This window comes from Octopus bimaculoides, chromosome 5 (genome assembly GCF_046866305.1).
Source record: "Octopus bimaculoides isolate indiv1 chromosome 5, ASM4686630v1, whole genome shotgun sequence".
NCBI classification, from domain to species: domain Eukaryota; kingdom Metazoa; phylum Mollusca; class Cephalopoda; order Octopoda; family Octopodidae; genus Octopus; species Octopus bimaculoides.
Window position 1 is genome coordinate 9,331,646 of NC_142932.1, and position 22,165 is coordinate 9,353,810.

Here is a 22,165-nt window from a genome sequence, read left to right on the forward strand (position 1 = left end):
AATGTATATGCAAATGTGTACTAGTTAAAGCAACAGAGTAACCAGATACATTCCTATGCAAACACATTTATGTGATCCGGTAATACATCCATAACAACAAAGTAACAAACCAAAATTAACATGCTTTGGTTAGAGTAACCAGATACATCCCTACACAAACATATTTATGTGATCTGGTTAATATATTCATAACAACAAAGTAACCAACCTAAATCAACCAGTAGAACTTAAAAGCTTGCTTGTAGTTATCAGAGTTGTTTTATTACTGAAAACCTCCCCCAGTCTCATTCAGGGAGATATTCTTCATTAACTAAATAACCTCGCAGCAGCTGATAAATTTTCAGTTTCCAAATGGATTAAGAAAGAGAGTTATGTAAATCTTATATCACAGGAAATTAAAATGAAGTATGAAGATATGAAATAAAATTATTTGCATGATAAGGTAGAAAGAATCAATCTCTATGTGTATTTATGAATATGATTAAGTGTAGCATGTTTACATGCATGTGTATATCCATGTATGAACATGTTATATATAGTTAATAACTGAGAATTCATACTAAATACTTATTTCTTTGATGAAGTGTGCTATATTTTTATGGTGAAGAAGTATGTGCGATTAAAGGGAACTTGGTATACAAAGCTCTAGAAATTCACACAACAGAATACTGCTTCCATATATATCTGGAATGCTACTGCTGTTCTTGCTGCTATCCATACAACTGAGACTGCATTTAAAAAAAAAAAGGCCATTCAACTGATTGGTAAAGAGTTGCTTACCAACACATAATAACTTGTCTACAAATGTTCTGTCTCCTCAATGTCTGTTATATCATTACTACATCATCTGCTCCTCTAAATTAGCCAGTTTATATACAGTCATCCAGACCAACCCAACTTGTCTCCTCCCATCAGCTATATTGTATCCCTACCTTTCAACTCCATTCTAACCATGATGTCTAATCCTTTTTCCAACCCTCAGGAATTCTCTTCTTGCAGTTAGCAATCGACAGATATTCAGAGCAAACATGAGCCCCTATCAGCAACAGCAGTCTCAGAGGGTCTATCAAAGACATGGTTACTGACCCTTCATCTCACTAGTTCTCAGAGGGCCCATGATGGTAAATAGACACTGTCATTCTGATTAAATACAATGATAAAATCTACATACTGTAAGGCATTTTGACAGTCACTTTAGAGTTTTATCAACATCACTTTACATCTACTTTCCCTGCTGGCATGGGTAGAACAGGCTCTTATTTGGAGTTAATGCTCTTCTAGATAGGCCGGGGATCATGTCTCATTTGAGTGTTTCATTCGGGAACAATTTCTACAGCTGAATGCTTTTCCTAATACCAACTATGTTACAAAGGGAACTGGGTGCATTTTACAGTTGTACCAGCATGAATGAGCATGGTTGCCATGTTGCCTACTCTGTGTTATATAAATTTTGATACACATGTTTAATAAAGTAATTGAAAAGAAATACAGAAATCAAGCCATGTAACAGAAATTTCATATGAATAATTTATACATATGTAAACAGAACTCAAAGAGTATACAGACATTTGACCACCTAACACTGGCTACCTGAGTCTGCTTATTAATCATTACACAAGGGAGCAAACATTCATTATGCTTTCAATATAAGTGTATACAGAGTCTCTGTACATTAAAAGTTTACTTAATTACACATACACATTCCAAATTCATCAAACATATGTATCTAACCAAAAACCTAATTTCCTCAGGTCAGGTACTATCCTCTCTAAGATAGTCACATATATACAAATACATCTGTATATATGTATTTTTGTGTGTGTATATATATGTGTGTGTGTGTGTGTGTGTGTGTGTGCAAAAAATACGTAAATAAATATACCAATATGTGTATATATATATATATATATATATATATATATATACACAATTACACATGCACACAAATGCACATATAGATACACAAATACATACATATACACACTTACATATATACATATATATACACCACTGCATACAGATGGTCATAGTACACTAAGTAATTTAGGTTTTAATTTCCTGCTGGAACCATTTCATTTAGTTCACTGATGTTCAGAGAAAAGACAAAGACAATAACTTTACCATTCCTGCCACCCCACCTATTTTTGCCAGTGTAAGTCATGTATATCAAAAAATCAGGTCTCTCAGTAATTCACATTGGTCTGTCTTACAATACTTCAATACTGAATCATATCTTTATCTGAAGTTTGGGTAATGAATAAAATTTTATGTGTTAAATCTCAGATTAACTACTGTATAGGAGAAACATTTTACATTTTTACAGTCTGTATTTAATTCTAGGTCTAGATATAGCAATAAAAACAAATACAGACATACACACACACACACACACACACACACACACACACACATTTATGTGTTTGCCAGATATGTTGCTGGTACGCTAGTAATTTATGTCAAGCTATAAACCTTGTGTATGAGTTGTCTCTGTGTATGAACTGTCTCTGTCACAGTTTTGTTTACATTTTAAGAAGAAGCCTTCAGTAACTTTATCCTGTTACACAGAGGAGAGAGAGAGTAAGTGGTCCCTGATAATTCTTAAAGACAACGAAACTGGTTGTTTTGAGCCTCATCTCAAGCTGCTAACAAGAATTTCCTGAATTAGACTGGTATTTGACTATCAACACTTATTTTCCATATTTCCTTGGGACCTCAGTCTCTTTTGAATCCACAGCCATATTGTGTTTTGTCCACTTTAAACATGGTGGAGCCAATCTTTCTCTAAAACTAGACAGCCAATTTCTCAAAGAGTGGTATGGGTAGAAGAAGAGGAATTCAACTCAGAAAAGGACTGGTACTTTACTGATCCTAAAAGAATGAAGGGCAAAGTCAACTTCAGTAGGATCTGAATACAGAAGACACAGAACTGGAAGAAGAAGAACATGGTCTATCTGATGCTCTAATGACTGACAATTTGCTGCCTATTTATTTTATGAATAACAAGAGTTTGAAACAGTTGGATTCAACACTGTTTGCAACCAGAATTTAAAGAAACATAAACGCTACAAAGCATTTCAGTCAGTGCTTTACCAGCTCTGCCATTTCAACATAAAAAAACTGGGATTCTGTCAGTTACAATGACAAGGGTTCTAGTTGATCCAATCAATGGAACAGCCTGCTCATGAAGTTAATGTGCAAGCAACTGAGCACTCCACGAACATGCATACCCTTAATGTAGCTCTCAGGGAGATTCAGCAGGACACAGAATGTGATGAGGCTGGCCCTTTGACATACAGGTACTACTCATTTTTGCCAGTTGAGTGGACTGAAGCAATATGAAATAAAGTGTTTTACTCAAGTACACAAAATACACACATATTCATACATACATGCACATGACAGGATTCTTTCAATTTCCATCTTCCAAATTCACTCACAAGACTTTGGTCAGCTCAAGGCTACAGTAGTGGTCACTTGTTCAAGGTACCATGCAGTGGGACTGAACCCAAATCCATGTACAGAGATGAGGAATTATGTACATTATTTACATATAACGGATTTGTCCTCATCTTGTTTGTTGTTAACACAACGTTTCGGCTGATATACCCTCCAGCTTTCATCAAGTGTCTTGGGGAAATTTCGAACCTAGGTTCTCATTCCTAAGGTATTTCTCAATGTCATTATTATTATTATTATTCAGGTCACTCACTGCCTGGAAACGAACTCAGAATCTTGAGGTTAGTAGCCCGCAGTCTTAATCACTACACCATATGCCTGTGGGCAATTATGGAGTGAATTTTAGGACTTATAAATCGAATATTTTCCTATCCTTCCTTAATACCGGTTCCTATATGTTATTCATATCTGCATTAGGTCTGCTTAGGGGGTTGTTGTGTCCTAGCATATGTGCTACTTCTTTTAGTTTTCGTATTTTCCAGTGGTGTTCTCTGTCTATTATTTTAACTTCATCCCACAGGGGGAGGTGGTCTCCATTTTCCCATACATGATGCCCGATTTATGAATATCTCCTTGTGTCACAGCTTTGCAATGTTCCTCTAGCCTCATTTTGAGGGGGCAACATGTTTCCCCTTTGTGTGACCTACCACAGCTGCATGAGATGGAATACACACAGTTTTTGGTCATATTCTCTTCTGTTGGTGGTTTTACTCGAAGGAGATATTTGCTAAGTGTCGTATTACTCTTGAATACTGTCCTGATGTCATATGGGTCGCATATCTTTTGTATCTTTTTGGAGAGGCCTTTCAAATAGGGTAGACAGACTGTAGACAGTTTACTGGTTTCATCCTCTTTTGTCTTCATAATTGGAGTGGATAGTATGTTTTTGGGGTAGTTGTTGCTTAATAGATTGTTACTGAGCTGGATCATTTCTTCGTGGTGTGTATCACAATCGCTACTTATATTCTTTGCTCAATGTTTTAGGCACTGAGCAATCCCTCTCTTTACATTGTATGGATGGTGGGAATTGAAGTTGAGGTGTCGTCCAGTGAAGGTCGGCTTGCAGCGTACAGATGTCCTGAATCCATACTTGGTGCATGTTATCATCATCATCATCAACAGCAGCAGCAGCAACATCGAAAAATACCTTGATGAAAGGCTGGAGGGTATATCAGCCGAAATGTAGTGTTAACAACAAACAAGATGAGGACAAATATCCACCAAAACCATGTAGTTGGGAAGCAAACTTCTTAACTACACAGCCATGCCTGCACCTGCACACAGACACACACCTACGTGTGTGTGTGTGTGTGTGTGAGGGAGAAAGAGAGAGAGAGTGTGTGTGTGTGTACGCTTGTGCATAAATTTCTGGGCTGTCAAAGTGCTAACATCCTACACATTGTTTATGTCTGTCAGAGCAGAACAGTGAAGTGAATATTACATTTCTCATTGACATTACAACTAATCACTCTCTGCCTTTGTACACCAGAAAAAAAAACCTTACTTGAAAAACAGGTAATAGTTGACAACAGGAAGGGCATCTGGCCAAAAATGCTGTCACAAATAAGTCCCCATCCAACCAGTGCTAGTATGAATGAACAGACGTTGCATGAACAAACAAACAAAAAATATTCTGAACCTGCTATGTATTTCAAACAATTCAGACCAATGTGTAAAGAAAAACTGTAAACTAAACAACAACAATAATAAAATGGATAATTAAATAACACTGTTTGCAAGTATGCAAATGGGTAGAGCATTCTTGGGTTTTTTTTTTTTTTTTAATCACTGCATTGAGATTGTAATATCAATTAATCAAATAGCATATTGTGATAAGAGAACAAAATTCAATAAATCATTAACCTGCATGCCCTTTGGAATATCCAGTGACTATTTAATAGAATAAGAAAGACTATCATTAATTAGTTCTGTTTTGATTGAGGTTAGAACCTTTACTGAATTTTAAACTAGAACTCAAATTAATTCATATCAAGGAGCTTTTTATTGAATATATTTTGCATTTAAGAAATGAGAAAAGTTGTAAATAAGCTAATATTAATATTATAAATAATAGTTTTAAACAATATATTAAGCAATATCAAACTGACAGCTACAAAGAGAAATGCAGATGGATAAAAAAAATCCTTCAAAACTGCCATACTAACTTTGATTCTAGTGATCTGTCCAACCCATGCATATAGGGAAAGCAGACATAAAATGAAGGTGACAATAATAATGCTGATGATGTAGCATTATGTCAGTTATAATAAATATGTATTAAGACAGGTGAAGAATTGACAAAAATATAATAGGAATTGTAAGAACTGAATCACTACAATAAAAAAAAAAATTAAAAAGTGAATAGAAATACCAATAATATGATTTTGAAAACTACTAATAATATGATTTCTAACATTGGCATAGGGCCACAAATTCTAAGAAAGGGAATTATCAATGATATCAACCCCAAAAGATGAAGTTAACATTGATGTGATCTGAACTGAGAATACAATGTATTGAATTACTCGCAAGAAAAACTAACAAATACTAGAGAACAAAGGCAGACTTTTTCATCTACATCAGCTATAACCACTGTGTCTTTTTAGTGACCACAATGTAGACGGGTGTGTTCTGCAAGAATTTGGCCTGCTAGCCACATTCAGATCTGCAACAGATGACTGAATTAAACAATGATCAGTTGTTACACTTCGGCTCTCTATTGATTCTGCCAATCCACCTGCTAGAAATACTATTTCAGGGAGTAGGGTGTGGTTTGAGGGTGATTGAGTAGGTATTTCTAGCAAGGTGCACAAGTACATGAAGGCTCCCTAATTGAAATATCAGTAATATAAGCAGCCAAACATGAGAGTCAAATGAAATAACAGCAGCTGCTATTCCATAGATCTGTTCAACACACACGAAAACAGAAAAAAATAAATATTGAAATTTAAATGATTAAGAGGCTTTGAAGAAGGCAAAATGGAAACAAGCCAAGAGAATATATTATAAAAGAAAAGTATCAAGATTTTTATAGAAGATAAGTATAAGCCTTGCTGATATGAAAATACATGATTCACAAAATAAGTTTTTTAACTCTACACATGTTAGTAATTGAAAACAAAAATTTACATTTAGGAAAATGTTTTTATTTTGCAATGCAGAAATTTCTTATTTTTTATTAAATCTATTTTGTTAATGTGAGAGATAGCTGGGATTATTAGACCAAGTTGAAAGAAATATTGCCTAAATGATATTCTATAAAGTAGCAATGCAAATAAATAGATGATCAAATTAAAATAGAAAAAGATAGAGCAATTCTAAAATACAAAAATGGGTAGTACTGTGGGGAAAAAAAATTAATGCTCTGCAGAAGATAAAGCATGCTGCTAAATTATGAAGGATTTCTAAAAATTAGCTATGAAAAAAAAAATTTCTAACATGTGAAATTCATATTCAATCTAAATCATAAAAGTAAAAATAATAATAAACTGAGTTTCTATTTATCAACATTATCACATTTGAATCTACAACTGATAGAAGTGGTATTATGGTAATTTTAAGTATGTAACTGTTCTAACCATTAATTCCAATTTATATTCTAAGCCATTTGATACTAAACCAGCCTGAGGCTACCCTTGGTTCTACAATAAAAAATTGCCTCCTTTTAAAGTGGTATATCGAAATTAAAACCATTAATTTTCATTCTAAGAACCTGTTATTTTCCTAACACCAGCTTAATAAGGAAAAATTTTACTAAATACCTTCAAATTCTTGATTATTTTCCAAAATTAGTGGAAATATATAAGCAGTGTATTTCATTAGAAACAGAAATGTAGTCACACAAGAGTTAAAAATAAAGAGGAAATTCATACACTTGTATTTCTATATAGCTGTTAAGCTACGTAAGTAACTCAAGGTCTGAGGTTTCTATGCTCCGCACTTATTGCACACGCACACACACACACACACACACACAGGCATCATCATCATCATCATCATCGTTTAACGTCCGCTTTCCATGCTAGCATGGGTTGGACGATTTGACTGAGGACTGGTGAAACCGGATGGCAACACCAGGCTCCAGTCTGATTTGGCAGAGTTTCTACAGCTGGATGCCCTTCCTAACGCCAACCACTCAGAGAGTGTAGTGGGTGCTTTTACGTGTCACCCGCACGAAAACGGCCACGCTCGAAATGGTGTCTTTTATGTGCCACCCGCACAAGCCAGTCCAGGGGCACTGGCAACGATCTCGCTCGAAAATCCTACAGGAGCCAGTCAGGCGGTACTGGCAACGGCCACGCTCAAAATGGTGCATCTCATGTGCCACCCGCACAAGAACCAGTCCAGGGGCACTGGCAACGATCTTACTTGGCTTGCCGGGTCTTCTCACGCACAGCCCATTTCCAAAGGTCTCGGTCCGTAGTCATCGCCTCGGTGAGGCCCAATGTACGAAGGTCTTGCCTCACCACCTCAGCCCAGGTCTTCCTGGGCCTACCTCTTCCACGGGTTCCCTCAACTGTTAGGGTGTGGCACTTTTTCACGCAGCTATCCTCCTCCATTCTCACCACATGTCCATACCAGCGCAATCGTCTCTCTTGCACGCCACAACTGATGCTTCTAATGTTCAGCTTTTCTCTCAAGATACTTACACTCTGACGGGTATTCACATTGACATTACACATCCAACGGAGCATACTGGCTTCATTCCTTGCGAGCTTACGTATGTCCTCAGCAGTTACAGCCCATGTTTCACTGCCATGTAGCATGGTTGTTCGTACGCATGCGTCATACAGTCTGCCTTTTACTCTGAGTGAGAGTCCCTTTGTCGCCAGCAGGGGTAAGAGCTCTCTAAACTTTGCCCAGGCTATTCTTATTCTAGCAGCTACACTTTCAGCGCACCCACCCCCACTACTAACTTGGTCGCCCAGATAGCGGAAGCTATCGACTACCTCTAGTTTTTCACCCTGGAATGAGATAGAAGTTGTTTCCTGTTTGTTTGCAGTCTTTATTGCACCTGAACATCTGCCACAAACAAAAACTAACTTGCTAGTTAACCTGCCTTTGATGTTGCTGCACCTCTTATGTGTCCATAGCTTGCACCGGGTACATCTTATAGAGTTACTACCTACTCCTTTTCTACATACTGAGCAGGGCCATCTACCTGAAGGGGTTTGTGTTTTATCTACCTTCCTACTTATTAGGATTTTGGTTTTAGCTAGGTTGACTCTAAGGCCCTTCAATTCTAGACCTTGCTTCCACACCTGAAACTTCTCCTCTAGTTCTGATAGTGACTCCGCAATTAGGGCAAGGTCATCAGCATAGAGGAGCTCCCAGGGGCAACCTGTCTTGAACTCCTCTGTGATTGCCTGGAGGACTATGGTAAATAATAGGGGGCTGAGGACGGAACCTTGGTGGACCCCTACCTCTACCCGGAATTCATTGCTGTACTCATTTCCAACCCTCACCTTACTGGCCGCATCTCTGTACATGGCTCGCACAGCTCTCACTAGCCATTCTTCTATCCCAAGTTTCCTCATTGACCACCAGATAAGGGATCGGGGGACCCTGTCAAAGGCTTTCTCCATGTCAACGAAAGCCAGGTACAGAGGTTTATCCTTGGCTAGGTATTTCTCTTGCAACTGTCTCACTAGAAATAAGGCATCAGTAGTGCTTTTACCTGGCACGAACCCAAACTGCATCTCATCTAAATTGATTCGCTCCCTAATTAGTTGGGCTATGACCCTCTCTGTAACTTTCATAACCTGATCTAACAGCTTGATGCCTCTGTAATTATTTGTATCTAAAGCGTCCCCTTTACCTTTGTAGCAGTTGACTATGATGCTGCTACACCAGTCATAGGGTATGACTCCTTCGTGTATCACCTGGTTCGTAATACGGGTGACTAGGCTATAGCCAACACTGCCAGATATTTTGAGCATCTCTGCAGTGATTCCTGATGGGCCGGGGGCTTTCCCGGTCTTCATACTCTTAATTGCTTTATCTACCCTGGTACTATCAACTCGGATAGCTGGTCCCTCTATTGGGTCGACATAAGGCAGGCTCTCTTTCTCCCATTCATTCTCTTTATTAAGCAATCTATCGTAGTGGCATCTCCAGACCTCTTTCTTTGCATCCTCATTTAATGCAAGCGTACCATCATCCATGCGAACACATTTCTCTCCTACAACATCACTATTCTCTCTCCTACACTGTCTTGCAACCCGAAATACCTCGAGTCTTTGGTCCTCACGGCGCAGAACATTGGCAAATCTTTCCTTATCTGCTTCCCCTCTGGCTAAATAAACCTGTCGCCTAGCCTCCCTTCTGGCACATTGGTACAATTCCCTGCTACCACCGTTCTTCCAGTCCTTCCAAGCTTGTTTCTTTTGTCTAATAGCCCTGTCTACCTCCTTGTTCCACCACCACGTTACTCTGGGTTGGGAGGGGACCTTACACCACCCACAAATCTGGTCGGTGGCTTTCAACAGGTTGTCCCGCAGAAATCTCCAATTGTCTTCCACGTTGTATGATGCTATATCCCCTTCTATTTCGTTAAATGCTTCAAGTAACTTGTCTCTAAGTCTCTGTCCGTTTGCAGGGTCTTTAAGCTTCCACACCCTTCTTCTCCAAGCCTGTCTAATTCTGGGCACCCATTTTGCCTTGATCCCAAAGTCGCTAACTACTAATCTATGTTGTGGGGTACATTCTTCGCCAGGGTAGGTTTTGGCATTTATAAGCCGCCCTCTTTCCCTATTTCTGGCGAGGATGTAGTCGATTTGGCTAGAGTGTCTGCCGGAGCGGTAGGTGACTAGGTGACTGGCAGGTTTCCTGAAGTTGGTATTGCAGACTATAAGATTGGTTGCATCACAGAACTCCAGCAGTCTGGTTCCCTCCTCGTTGCGGGAACCGAAGCCATAGCCTCCATGTATGCCATGGAAGCCCCCAGCACGACGTCCGACATGACCGCTGTGTAGTTGAAAAGTTCACTCCCAACCATATGGTTTCAGGTTCAGTCCAACTGCACAGCACCTTGGGTGTCTTCAACCCTGAACCAACCAAAGTCTTTAAGACTGGATTTGCACACACACACACACACACACACACACACACACACACACACACACACACACACACAGAGTTTGGTTACATTAACACATCTCTGAAAAATTTCTCTGCTACAGGTAGTAACATTTCCCTAATCAACGTGTGTGTGTGTGTGTGTGTGTGTGTGTGTGTGTGTGTGTGTGTGTATGTGAGAGAGAGAGAGAGAGAGATTGTTATTTCCCTTGTCAAAATATCAGAGGTGGATGAACATGACCCAGCAGGGATTCACAAGAACATTGTCATTCATTTCCCATGTAAATGGCTTGTCAGCTGGCTTAGCACTTTTGAGGCATGTAGAATCCTTTACATGAAAGAAGCACAACCCATGCTAGCATGAAAAAATGGATGTAAATATGAACGAATATATAAATTTTATGTGAAATTCTAAAATCATAAGTTGTTTAATTTATAAAACATACAATGTAATTTGCAGACAGGCTTCATTTTAACTATTGTAAAATACTTTAGCTACAAATAAAATGTTAATTAGTATGTGAAATAAGGTACTTCACTTTGTTTTTTATAGATAATTAGTTTTATCAATTAACTTTTAAATTTCTGTCAAGAATAGAATGGTTTATTTCTAAGTTTAAGATTCTGAATGGGAAGTTTTATAAATAAAACCAATGCTTTAAGAAAAAAAAAAAAGAAAAAAAAATTGAGCCCTTTAAATTTCTGTATCTAATCCTGTGAAACATGCAATGAAAGCATAAAATCCAGTAGACAGAAACTCGTGTGTGTGTGTGTGCGTGTGTGTGTATGCGTGTGAGTACACACAAATGTGTATGTGTGTGTGTGTACACAATTGAGACAGGATTAGATTAAAATAGTAGAAAGGTATGATGCTGTGGTTTTTGCCTGAGAGAAAATCTTCATCGACATGCTGTGTTAAAATCAATATATATTATATCAAGAGTGAGATGAACATCCTAGCAGGGAGTCACAACAACACCACACACATTACAGCAAAATTCAACACAACAAGTCTATGTAGAGATTTTCTCTCAACCAAAAACTACACCATTATATCTTTCAATGCCATATAAATGTTAATAACACATAAATAGCAATCTTAATCTAATTCTGTATCATTTGCATACACAGAGTTTGTATTCCATAAGGCAGGCTTTCCATAATACCAGTAATTGTCATTCACTGTCCCCTATGTATCAGAAGGGACAGTTTTCGTCTAAGCGAGTGATTTATGAGTACATATCATTATTAATGCTCAAGAAGACCAAACCACGTCTCGTCTTCACATGAATCACTGCTGGGAAGATGTTCATCTGTGTCTATGAAGAGATTTTCTCTCAGACAAAAGTCACAGCATCATGCTTTTTAACAATGTACATATGTTAAGTATGACCACAAAGATGGATACACACACAATAACTAACAAGGATTTCATTTCTGTTTTTCCAGATTTGCATGAATAGAAGTACAAGAGTTGTCATAACAATACAAAGCATAAATGACTGGAATGAAGGTTTATATCGTTTAGATGTTTTTTAATAGCAATGAAACTAAATTCACTCTATGATCAATGATAGAAGAAACATAATAAATAGGATTTTCTCTCTGTCTGTGTGTGTGTCTCTCTCTTTCTCTCTCTCTCAAATATTGATTATAGATTTCCAATGGGCTAATCACTGGTTTACTGCATTTCCAATGGCAAGGGTGAAACAAAGTGCCTATGCAGCTTGGATGAAATACATAAAGTACTTTTATTCAGTGCACTAATTTATGAGCAATTTCTTCCCAGTACACACACACACACACACACACACACACACACACACAAATATGTATATACATGATCACACAAACACAAACACACACACATAAATGTATGTACATATATGCGTACACACACATACATATATGTACACATGCATACACACAGACACATACATGTATGTACGGGATACATAAGATATTCGAGGACAGACTTATGTTTATAAAAAGCAGATATATAATAACAAATAATAATTTTATTTATCAAAAAATGCTATGAGGATAAAAATAAACCTTCTTTTCTATAATGTTATTCAATATAGCCACCTTCAGCTTCAACAACTGCTTCTATATGAGATCTAAATCATCTCCATGCTCGAATCAAGTGGTCCTGGTTCATTTTGGACATTACTCTGACTATGGCAGCTTTCAAAGAATCTTTGGTGTTATCAGCATATTCATTGACCTCTCTCTCAACAATGTTCCACATGTAATAGTCCAATGGACTGAGATCTGGGGAATTAAGAGGCCAAATGTCAGGGGTTATGTGATCATCAAAATTTTCACCCATCCATTCCTGTGTTACTAGAGCCATGTGTGATAGTGCAGTCTTACTGAAACACATATGGCCTTATGGCCTTCAATTGCGTACATTGTCTATCCAAGGCTTGATAATTATTTCCAGAAACTCAATGTAGGTGGCAGAGTTAACTCTAAGGTATTGTGGAAAGAAGTAAGGAGGCATCACATGTCCTTCATTGCTGACAACCCCTAAAACTATGACAGTTGCAGAAAATTTTGTATGCATAATACTTGGAACTTCAGAAGGGTCTGCACATAACCAGCTATCATCATTTCTTCTCTTAAGTTCCTGATTTTGGTCATAGTTTTTCTCGTTTGAGAAAAACCAAATCAAATCTTCTGCTGCTGGATTTTTCAGTTGTTTAAGAAACTTTTAGATCTGATGTAGTGATTTTATTTTGCTTTTTCTGACAAATTGATGGTTTCTCATCATATAAGACTTATATCTGATGTCTTCATCAGATATAAAATAACCATCTAAGGGATAAAAGTATCCATTGTCCTACTGGTATATTACTTATGTTTAACCATGGGCATACATATGCAAGTATATTATGCTCATAAATTATAGGTAAGGACAAGGATAAATATGAGTTTATTAGGAATCAAAATTTAAAGAAAACAGAAAATGGAGAAATATTGCTGAACAACAATTGACTTACATCAATTATTATTTATTGATTCAATACAAATAGACTGCATCCCATCTAACAGCTTCCAATGTTGTATGGTATTGCCATTGATATGCTAAAAAATATTTATCATATTTGGTAATAAAACTGATCTGAAACATGGAGCTTCATCAGAGTGAAGAATAAATAAAAAAAAGAAGAGCCTAGAGAAGAAAAAGGAAAAGTTGAATATGGTTGTAATCATATCATTTTGCTTGTGTATCTCTTTGGGACATTAAGTTAATGATGAAATTTAAAATAGTATTTGGTGAATTAATCCTTTTTACAAGAGGGGTGCATAGGATGAATAAATAATAATAAAAATTAAAATAATAGAAGGATACGCCAATAGGTTTTAGTCGAAGAAGGGGTGAAGATACAATAAAGTTTTAAATTAAACATAATAATTTTTAATAATTATGTTTATAGTACTAATTAATAGTATATATCATAATAAAGTGCTAATTGATTAAATGTAATTCTTTACTTACTAGTAGGTGATTAAGCCCATCCACCTGTTGTCCGAAGTGAGATAGACCAAGGTCCAGTGTTTGGTATAATTGGTCAGTTAAAATTGAAAAACAAAAGACCAGCTATTGAGACCATTATACAGGGTAAGATAAAAAAAAATAAATGAATGGGAAAATGGTATATGTTGTAAGGGGCCCAAAAATGCTTAGGTCAGTATATACGAGATTTAAAAAATAAATATTATGGAATGAATAAGGCTAATAATATATCATTAAGAGAGATACCTATCTGAAATTTAGTCATTTACTTAACATCCCAAAGAGACACACAGGCAAAATAGTATAACTATAACCATATTCAACTTTTCCTTTTTCTTCTCTAGGCTCTTCTTTTTTTTTATTTATTCTTCACTCTGATGAAGCTCCATGTTTCAGATCAGTTTTATTACCAAATATGATAAATATGTTTTAGCATACCAATGACAATACCATACAACATTGGAAGCAGAAACAACTGTTAGATGGGATGCAATCTATTTGTATTGAATTAATAAATAATAATTGATGTAATTCAATTGTTGTTCAGCAATATTTCTTCATTTTTCTGTTTTCTTCATATATACATACATATATATGCATACGTACATATATACATACATATATATACATACATACATACATATATATATATTCACATACACACACATATACCTACATGCCTCTGTGTGTGTGTGTATATATATATATTCACACACATATACATACATGCCTGTATATACATATTCACAAACATGCACATACATGTTTGTATATACATATTCACACACACATATGCATACATCTGTATGCATACATATCTGCATATATGCATGCATGCATACATACATACATGTCTGTATATATGATGCATGCATGTATGTATGTATGTATATATGTAGGTATGACAGTTTCCATTTACCAAATTTTACATACAAGTACTGGTCAACCCAAGGCAATAGCTGAAGATCTGTGTTCAAGATGCCACACAGCAGTATTAAAGCCAGAACTATGTAGCTGCAAAGTGAACTTAATCACACAGCCATATCTGAACATATATAGTATGAACTTGAGACACAGACTGAATAGAAAATCAGATGAGAAAGCATGAAAGTATTCAAAAGATATAACTGATATATTAAAAAAAAGAAAAGAAAAAAGAAATGATTTCACAAATACAGACAAGTAATTTTGTGAAGAAGCAGTGGTGTCTTGAACTGATGATGGCTTTTGAGATTGAGCTGACCGAAAAAGACAGAATGACTATTAAAAGATTGCCTAATTCCTGATAGGAACCATAAGAATAATGGTGATGGCTATAGAATACAAGAGAGAGAGAGAGAAAGGAGAAAATGAAGCCAAGAGTAAAAGACAGGAGAAGTTAATGAGACAGGCAGAGAGAAATAGAGGGGAGATTAGAAAGAAGAAAGGCAGAGAGAATGCAATTCGGAAGTTGAAATGACCAAGAAGGGTTAAAACTTAATTTATCCAAATTAGTAAAAGATAAAATGGTAACTAAAATAGAAAAATTTTTAACATCTCAACACATGACCCAGTATGTGTATGTGTGTGTTATACATGCACATGGCCTTCCCTGGGAATATGCTAACATAACTGGCACATATCAGGACCACCCTAGTTGAATGGTAAAGAATGAATGGGTGTGAGGTTTCAGCTTTTTTTTTATTTTTACCATTGTTGGAAATGAAAATGAACCATTATCATCGTTATTATTATAAAAGCAGTGAGCAGGCAGAATTGTTAGCATGTCAAACAAAATACGTAATAAGATTTTGTTCATCATTAGTTCAAATCCCACCAAAGTTGACACTGTCTTTCAACCTTCCAGGGTCAATTAAATAAGTACCAGTTGAGCACTGAGATCAAGATAATCGACTAGCATCCTCCCTCAAAATTTCAAGCCTTGTGCCTATAGTACAAAGAATTATTATCATTATTATTATTATTATTATTATTATTATTACAGTATTGGCAGAAATGGGGTATCATCTATGTGAGTTGGGATTTGATACAACTACATATAATTTCAATTGTCTTCTACCAAAGTCCCATGTGAGTGAAATGAGGTAAAGTCAAACTATGTAGAAGACAGTCAGTGGAACAGTTCTTGGGTAGTAGATTATCCTTGTAGTAGATTATCCTAGTAGTAGTAGTAGCAGTGAATTGACAAGAACTGTTAAAAACCATTAAAAAGTGCTTTACAGTATTAGCTCTTTGTTTTGATTTCACATCTCATTGACAGCAACTTTGCCTTTCGTACCTCTGTGGGTTGATAAAATAAATACTAGTCAAGTACTGCAGTTAGTTTAATAAGCTAATCCCCTGACTTCAAAATTGCAGAACTTGTTCCTAAATTAATGGTTAGGGTGTTGCACTCGATCGTGAGATCATAGTTTCAATTCCTAAATTTGGTGGTGTGTTGTGTTTTTTACCTCACATTACTCTGTGATCATTTCAATGCTTGACGCATGGTACACCATTCACCTGTTCAGGCAACATCAATTTCATGGAAGGAGTGAGCTAATGTACAGCATATTACATTTGATCACTATAAACAAATCATTTGTACAAATCATTCAGCAAAAAGCTGAACAATCTTACATCATCTTCAAAGCCAAATAGAATCTGTTTACCTTTGTCTTTCATTGTTCTTAGTTGAAATATTGCCAGGTACTACTTTAACTAACTCATGAAACCCATATACTTATGAATCATCTGAACACTTGTCATGAATACCCTAACTCTAGTGCTCCCACTACAGTAAGCTGTAATACCGAGGGCAATAATCTTAAACCAACAAAAGAGGCTCTACACAATTATTTGACCTGCTCAAATCGCAGCCAAATCTTCAATTCAGACTTATCACCTTAACAAAAAGGTGCATTAGATAATGTAGTTTACTCACACACACTAAGTTGGAAGAAAAAAGACATGAAGACCATAGCTGAAATACCTTCGCTGATAGATCTACTAAAAGTGGGCTAAGCAGCAACATAACTAAATAAACTGAGTTATGTGTTAATCATCATTAAAACACACAACAAATGATGGTAAACAACTGAAGACTTCTCAAGCGCAAGCCCTATACCCTTGTTTACTTATATAGATATTGTAAATAAATCTATTAATTTACAATATCTTACAATAAACTAGTGGTAAATTGTACATTTAATACAATCAGTAGTTCAGCTGGCATCTCAGAAATAAGCTTTTCTCAACAAGCTTATTCACAAATGAAGTAACAGTTCACATGTTTTTTTTACACAAACAACATACAAATAACTACTGTAGCAATAACATCAGAATTTATATTGCAATTTTTATTTTTATTTATTTATTTATTTTTTTAAAACTGAGATTAGAGATTATTTGTAAATATATAATCCAATATGTGAAGCATTTCCATGAAGCTAAACTGATAATAATTAAATATAAAAATAACTAAACAACATTGAAGAGCTTATTTCAACACTTCCCTACTCCCTCATTTTCATCTATGCAAATGTATGGCATATAAGCACACACACATGGTGTTTCTACATTTCCAGGAACTAGAAACATTCCTAAATTCCAATTTTCAAATTTCAGAAACTATTTTATTCTTTTAAATGAATTTCTCCAAAATTATTTGGTGGGGATTTTAAGGGGTAGGAATGAGGATCATGTTTCATATCTATAAGTAAGAAATGAATCACCAGCAAAGCAGATCACTGGTCTATCTCAGTATCTCAAGTAACATTCTCAAATGATCTGGAACCTCTTTTCAACAATGAGATATAAAAGAAAAATATACTCAGGCACAACAAATATCTGCAAAAGAATTAAACTCAGAACTTGCAAGTAATCTAAAACCATATCTACTTGACCACATCATTTCCACATAGATATGTTGTAGCCTTAGATGTCTGTTCTTGCCTTGTTGAGTATATACTAATATATACCAAGTTTTCACACACCTCTCCTTTGCGTGCACCCTTTGCCATTATTTGAAAGTACTTCAAGGACATTTCACAGGAAGGAATTTCAACCATGTTTCGTGGTCTGCTACCACAACAGCTCCTTTATAGGATCCAGTTAGCTCAAGACATCATCAGGAGGAACCACGTCCGGTTTCGGCCCCTACTCCTCTACCGTTATGACGTGGCGGGGCCACCCCCTTTCGGAGGTGTCTTCAGCTCTGGTGTTGGGTGCAGGTCTTCTTTCACTGTTTGTGACTGTTCTAATTCAACTGTGGAATGTCCCTCGCTATGGTTATTTTCCAGGAGGTTCTGGCCACACGTCTTACGGTTCATCAACCCGCGTAGTTGAATTACTTTCTTCCGACATACCTTCCCTTGGTGGATTAGGATCCAGTTAGCTGAAGACATCATCAGGAGGAACCACGTCCGGTTTCGGCCCCTACTCCTCTATACACTAGAATAGTCAACTTTTGTAGGGTGGATATCAAACTAATGTTTTTAATAGACAAGTGACACTTTTATATCTAACTTTACTGCCAAAGATCTTCTGCCATATAATGTTGCATTTTCTGATGTAAAACATGTCTTTTAAATGAAGTGGGTGTCCCTCCATTTATCCATGTTGAAAAGTGCAATTTCTATTTCACAGTTTAATACACAACTGTTGTTTGAAAGTTTAAAACATTTGGTTCCAATCATTTATCCTAAATATCTAAATCCTTACAAACCACAAGCATAAAAAGATGCATCATCATTTTAACATACATTTTTCTATGCTTTTTTTTTTTTCAGACAGTGTTCATTCAAGATGGATGTTTTTTCTGTCACCAATTTTCACCTATTTCAAAGCAAGGTAATATTTTCCCCCCCAGACATATTTTCATGGGACATTGCAAAAAACAGCACTGCTTGTATGACAATGGTGTCTGCTTACAACTAGCACATGATGTCAAATCAAAGAGATAGAAACACACACACACAAACAAACAAGCTTCTTTTCAGTTTCTACCACAATTCACTTCCATGGCTTTGGTTAGCTCAGGGCTTTGGTTAGCTCAGGGCTTTGGTTAGCTCAAGACTGAACCTGAAACCACGCAGTTGTAAAGTGAAACTCTTAACCACACAGCTTTGCCTGTGCTTACAAGCAAAAGATTTTTTAAGTGCAGTTTCATTCATTTCTATCTATTCATTAGTCTAGAGTCTACTCAAACACCCTCCCGCATCCCTCCTATAAAAAAAAAATTAATAGGGTTAACAAAATATCTAATAACCCATTGGACAGTACAACAATACTATATATACAAATTTCCAAGAATAATAAATATGTGACTAATTGCAATTTTTACATTACTTATTAAGAAAGAAACAAACATTTTAGAGAATTTGTTCTGTTTTGGGGACCCATTTTAATGGCTATATTTTTTCAGCTGATCTCCATGAACAAAATTCCTCAAGTAACAAAGAACTGGAAAGATAAACTTGACAAATGTCAGATTATATATTAATAACATGCTGCATAGTCATACAAAAGTGTTCTGTTTCAATTTGCCAAAAAAGAACAGTGTATGTATATGAATAGGTAACTATTTCATTATTAATTGATACATATCTATCAACAGCTGGTTATCACGTTGTAATAGAATACAGATAGATAATTTATTCATGTTCATATAATAACAAGCGAACTCATTAACTACATACACATACAGATGGATGAATGGTGAATAGGTTCACTTTGCAAGCTCATCATTTTGGGTTCAGTTCCACTGAAAAAGTCTTCTGCAATCTTCAAGTTTAGTACATACATGACAACTAGTGTTGCTTGCTATGCCATGAAACTTAGCAGGTAAATAAACAGAATTGATCAAATGAGTATCATCTGAAAAAATAATTACAGGGGTCCAATATGACTGAGTAAACCTCTGAAAGCAGTGCCCCAGCATAATCACAGCTCAATGACTGAGCAGTAAAAGAATAAGAATATAAAGACAGCTTCCTCAATACAAGCAACCTTTAACTATACACAACAACAGCTTAATAAGAGTAGTGCTGCTTTCTATAAGTGAGATTAAGTAAGTAAATGGAATATAGTTTTTGTGTGTGCAAGTAAACAACTTGGATGCCTTTGGTGAAGCTATAGATATTGATTATAGAATCAGTGATTAATAGTGTGCTGAGTACAAGGAGTACAGTGACCAGGAAACAAATTAACAATCATTACTGCACTTTTTCTACATTTTGTACTAAATTTTGATGAGTTAAAGACATCATTTCTGAAACTGTTCACCCCACTGTCATTCTCAAAACACAATTTATCTCCAATGTTGTCAGTAATAGTTAGAATAGAAGACTAGGGGGCCTCTTTATGCCAGAAATAATCAAATTAAATCATACTCTACTGTCTTAAAAGGAGACAAAACACACATTTGACAATGTAGATACATCCCCAAAAGATGAAACAGCATAGCAGGAATATCGTTGATCACTGGTGTTCATTATAATAGCTGAACTGGAGTTTAACCCTTTCGTTACCAACCCAGCTGAAACCGGCTCTGGCTCTGAGTACAAATGTCTTGTTTTCATAAGTTTTGAATTAAAATCTTCCACCAAACCTTAATCACAATTTATGTATCTAACACTAGCTGAATGATAACTAAGTTATTTCACTAAATTCTTTGTTATATTTAAAGTAATTGAAAGAAACACAGAGCATCTCAAAATAAATACAGTAACAAAAGGGTTAATAACAGCAGCTGGAATACTCTAAACGAAAGACCAAATACACAACACAAGTGCAAGGTATAACCTCCACAGTGAAATACATGAGCAACTATTCTCAAGTATTTACACAAAAACATGAAAAGAAACAGCAGCAGCAAGAACAGCACCAATTCTACTGGGATGACAACCACCAATGAAAATGCTGAAGAACAACAGCTCTTGTATTCTGACCAAAAAGTCTTTACCTGCCTTCCTTGTAGAAACACACTAGAACCTACAGCCACACAAAAACAAACTCGATATTGGAGAAAATCTCTGCATACACTCCATCCAGTAAATCAGTGCATGTTCGGGTGCACAATACGGACCCCCAGTAGATAGAGGTATGCCATACTTGGAACAAATGGATTCTAACATGTTGTGAGACCCCCTTGATCAGGGATTAAACAACAAGTGCTTGAGCAGCAGAAAGAAGCCCAATGAACACATATTTGCTTAACATTAATGTAGATAGCATAATTCCAATGTGAACAACTGTAACAATTCCTTCAAAGAAGAATCAAATCGGACATCACAGAAGATAGAATCAAAGTCTTGGTGGGATTGTAAAAAGCAAGAGAAATCTTGGCATAGAGATTATCAAGAGAGTCATATATTATTTTCTCTTCTGCTTCATATGTTTCTCTTAAGCTAGACCACAACAGACAAATTGAAGTCAAGTTTTAAATGTTGGAGTCTGAAAGAAGATCTAACTATTCTCATCAAAAATATACCACTACCCTAACAACTACATCATAAATAACCATTAAAAAAGTAAACTATTTAAATATGTGTTAATATTAAAAAATGCTTTACTTAGTGAACCTGAAAATGTAATTGGTAAAAATAACTTCCTAAATAGCTAATTCATACTGCAAGGTGTCCTTACAACACAACCCCCTATAGTGTAAGGGTTTGATTTGAAGTAACTGACCCAATAAATTTAATGCCAGCTTTCACTCTCACTGAGAAACTAAGTAAGGCAGGACTGCCCTAGTGCCACACACATGCCAGGTTTATTAGAATATCAGTTATGTCAATTTGGATTGAATTACATCATTGGTGAATCTATGTGTAATGTTTACCATTTTCATTGTGGAACACACTTTCACAAACTGAAGTCTTGGAACATATGTTCTTCATTTTATATATGGTAGGTAGTTTGTAGAAAGATCTTTTGAGTTTTGTAGTGAGGAGGTCAACTGTTGAAATAGTTGATACCTCTACTTTCACAAGGTCTACTTCAAGTTTTGATATTAGAAAATGTTTCATAATCTTAAGATTTTGAAATCTGCTAATATATCAACTATTATGTAAAATAGAAGGGGCCAAAGTTCATAAAGAACGAAATTGAAAAAATATATATAAAACA

General features: G+C 35.9%; 1 protein-coding gene across 2 annotated transcripts in view; it reads right to left on the reverse strand.

Moving 5' to 3' along the window:
• Window positions 1–22,165, reverse strand: part of LOC106883670 (bifunctional heparan sulfate N-deacetylase/N-sulfotransferase) — a 119,918-nt gene that overhangs the window by 24,154 nt on the left and 73,599 nt on the right. The gene's annotated exons all lie outside the window — the stretch shown is intronic.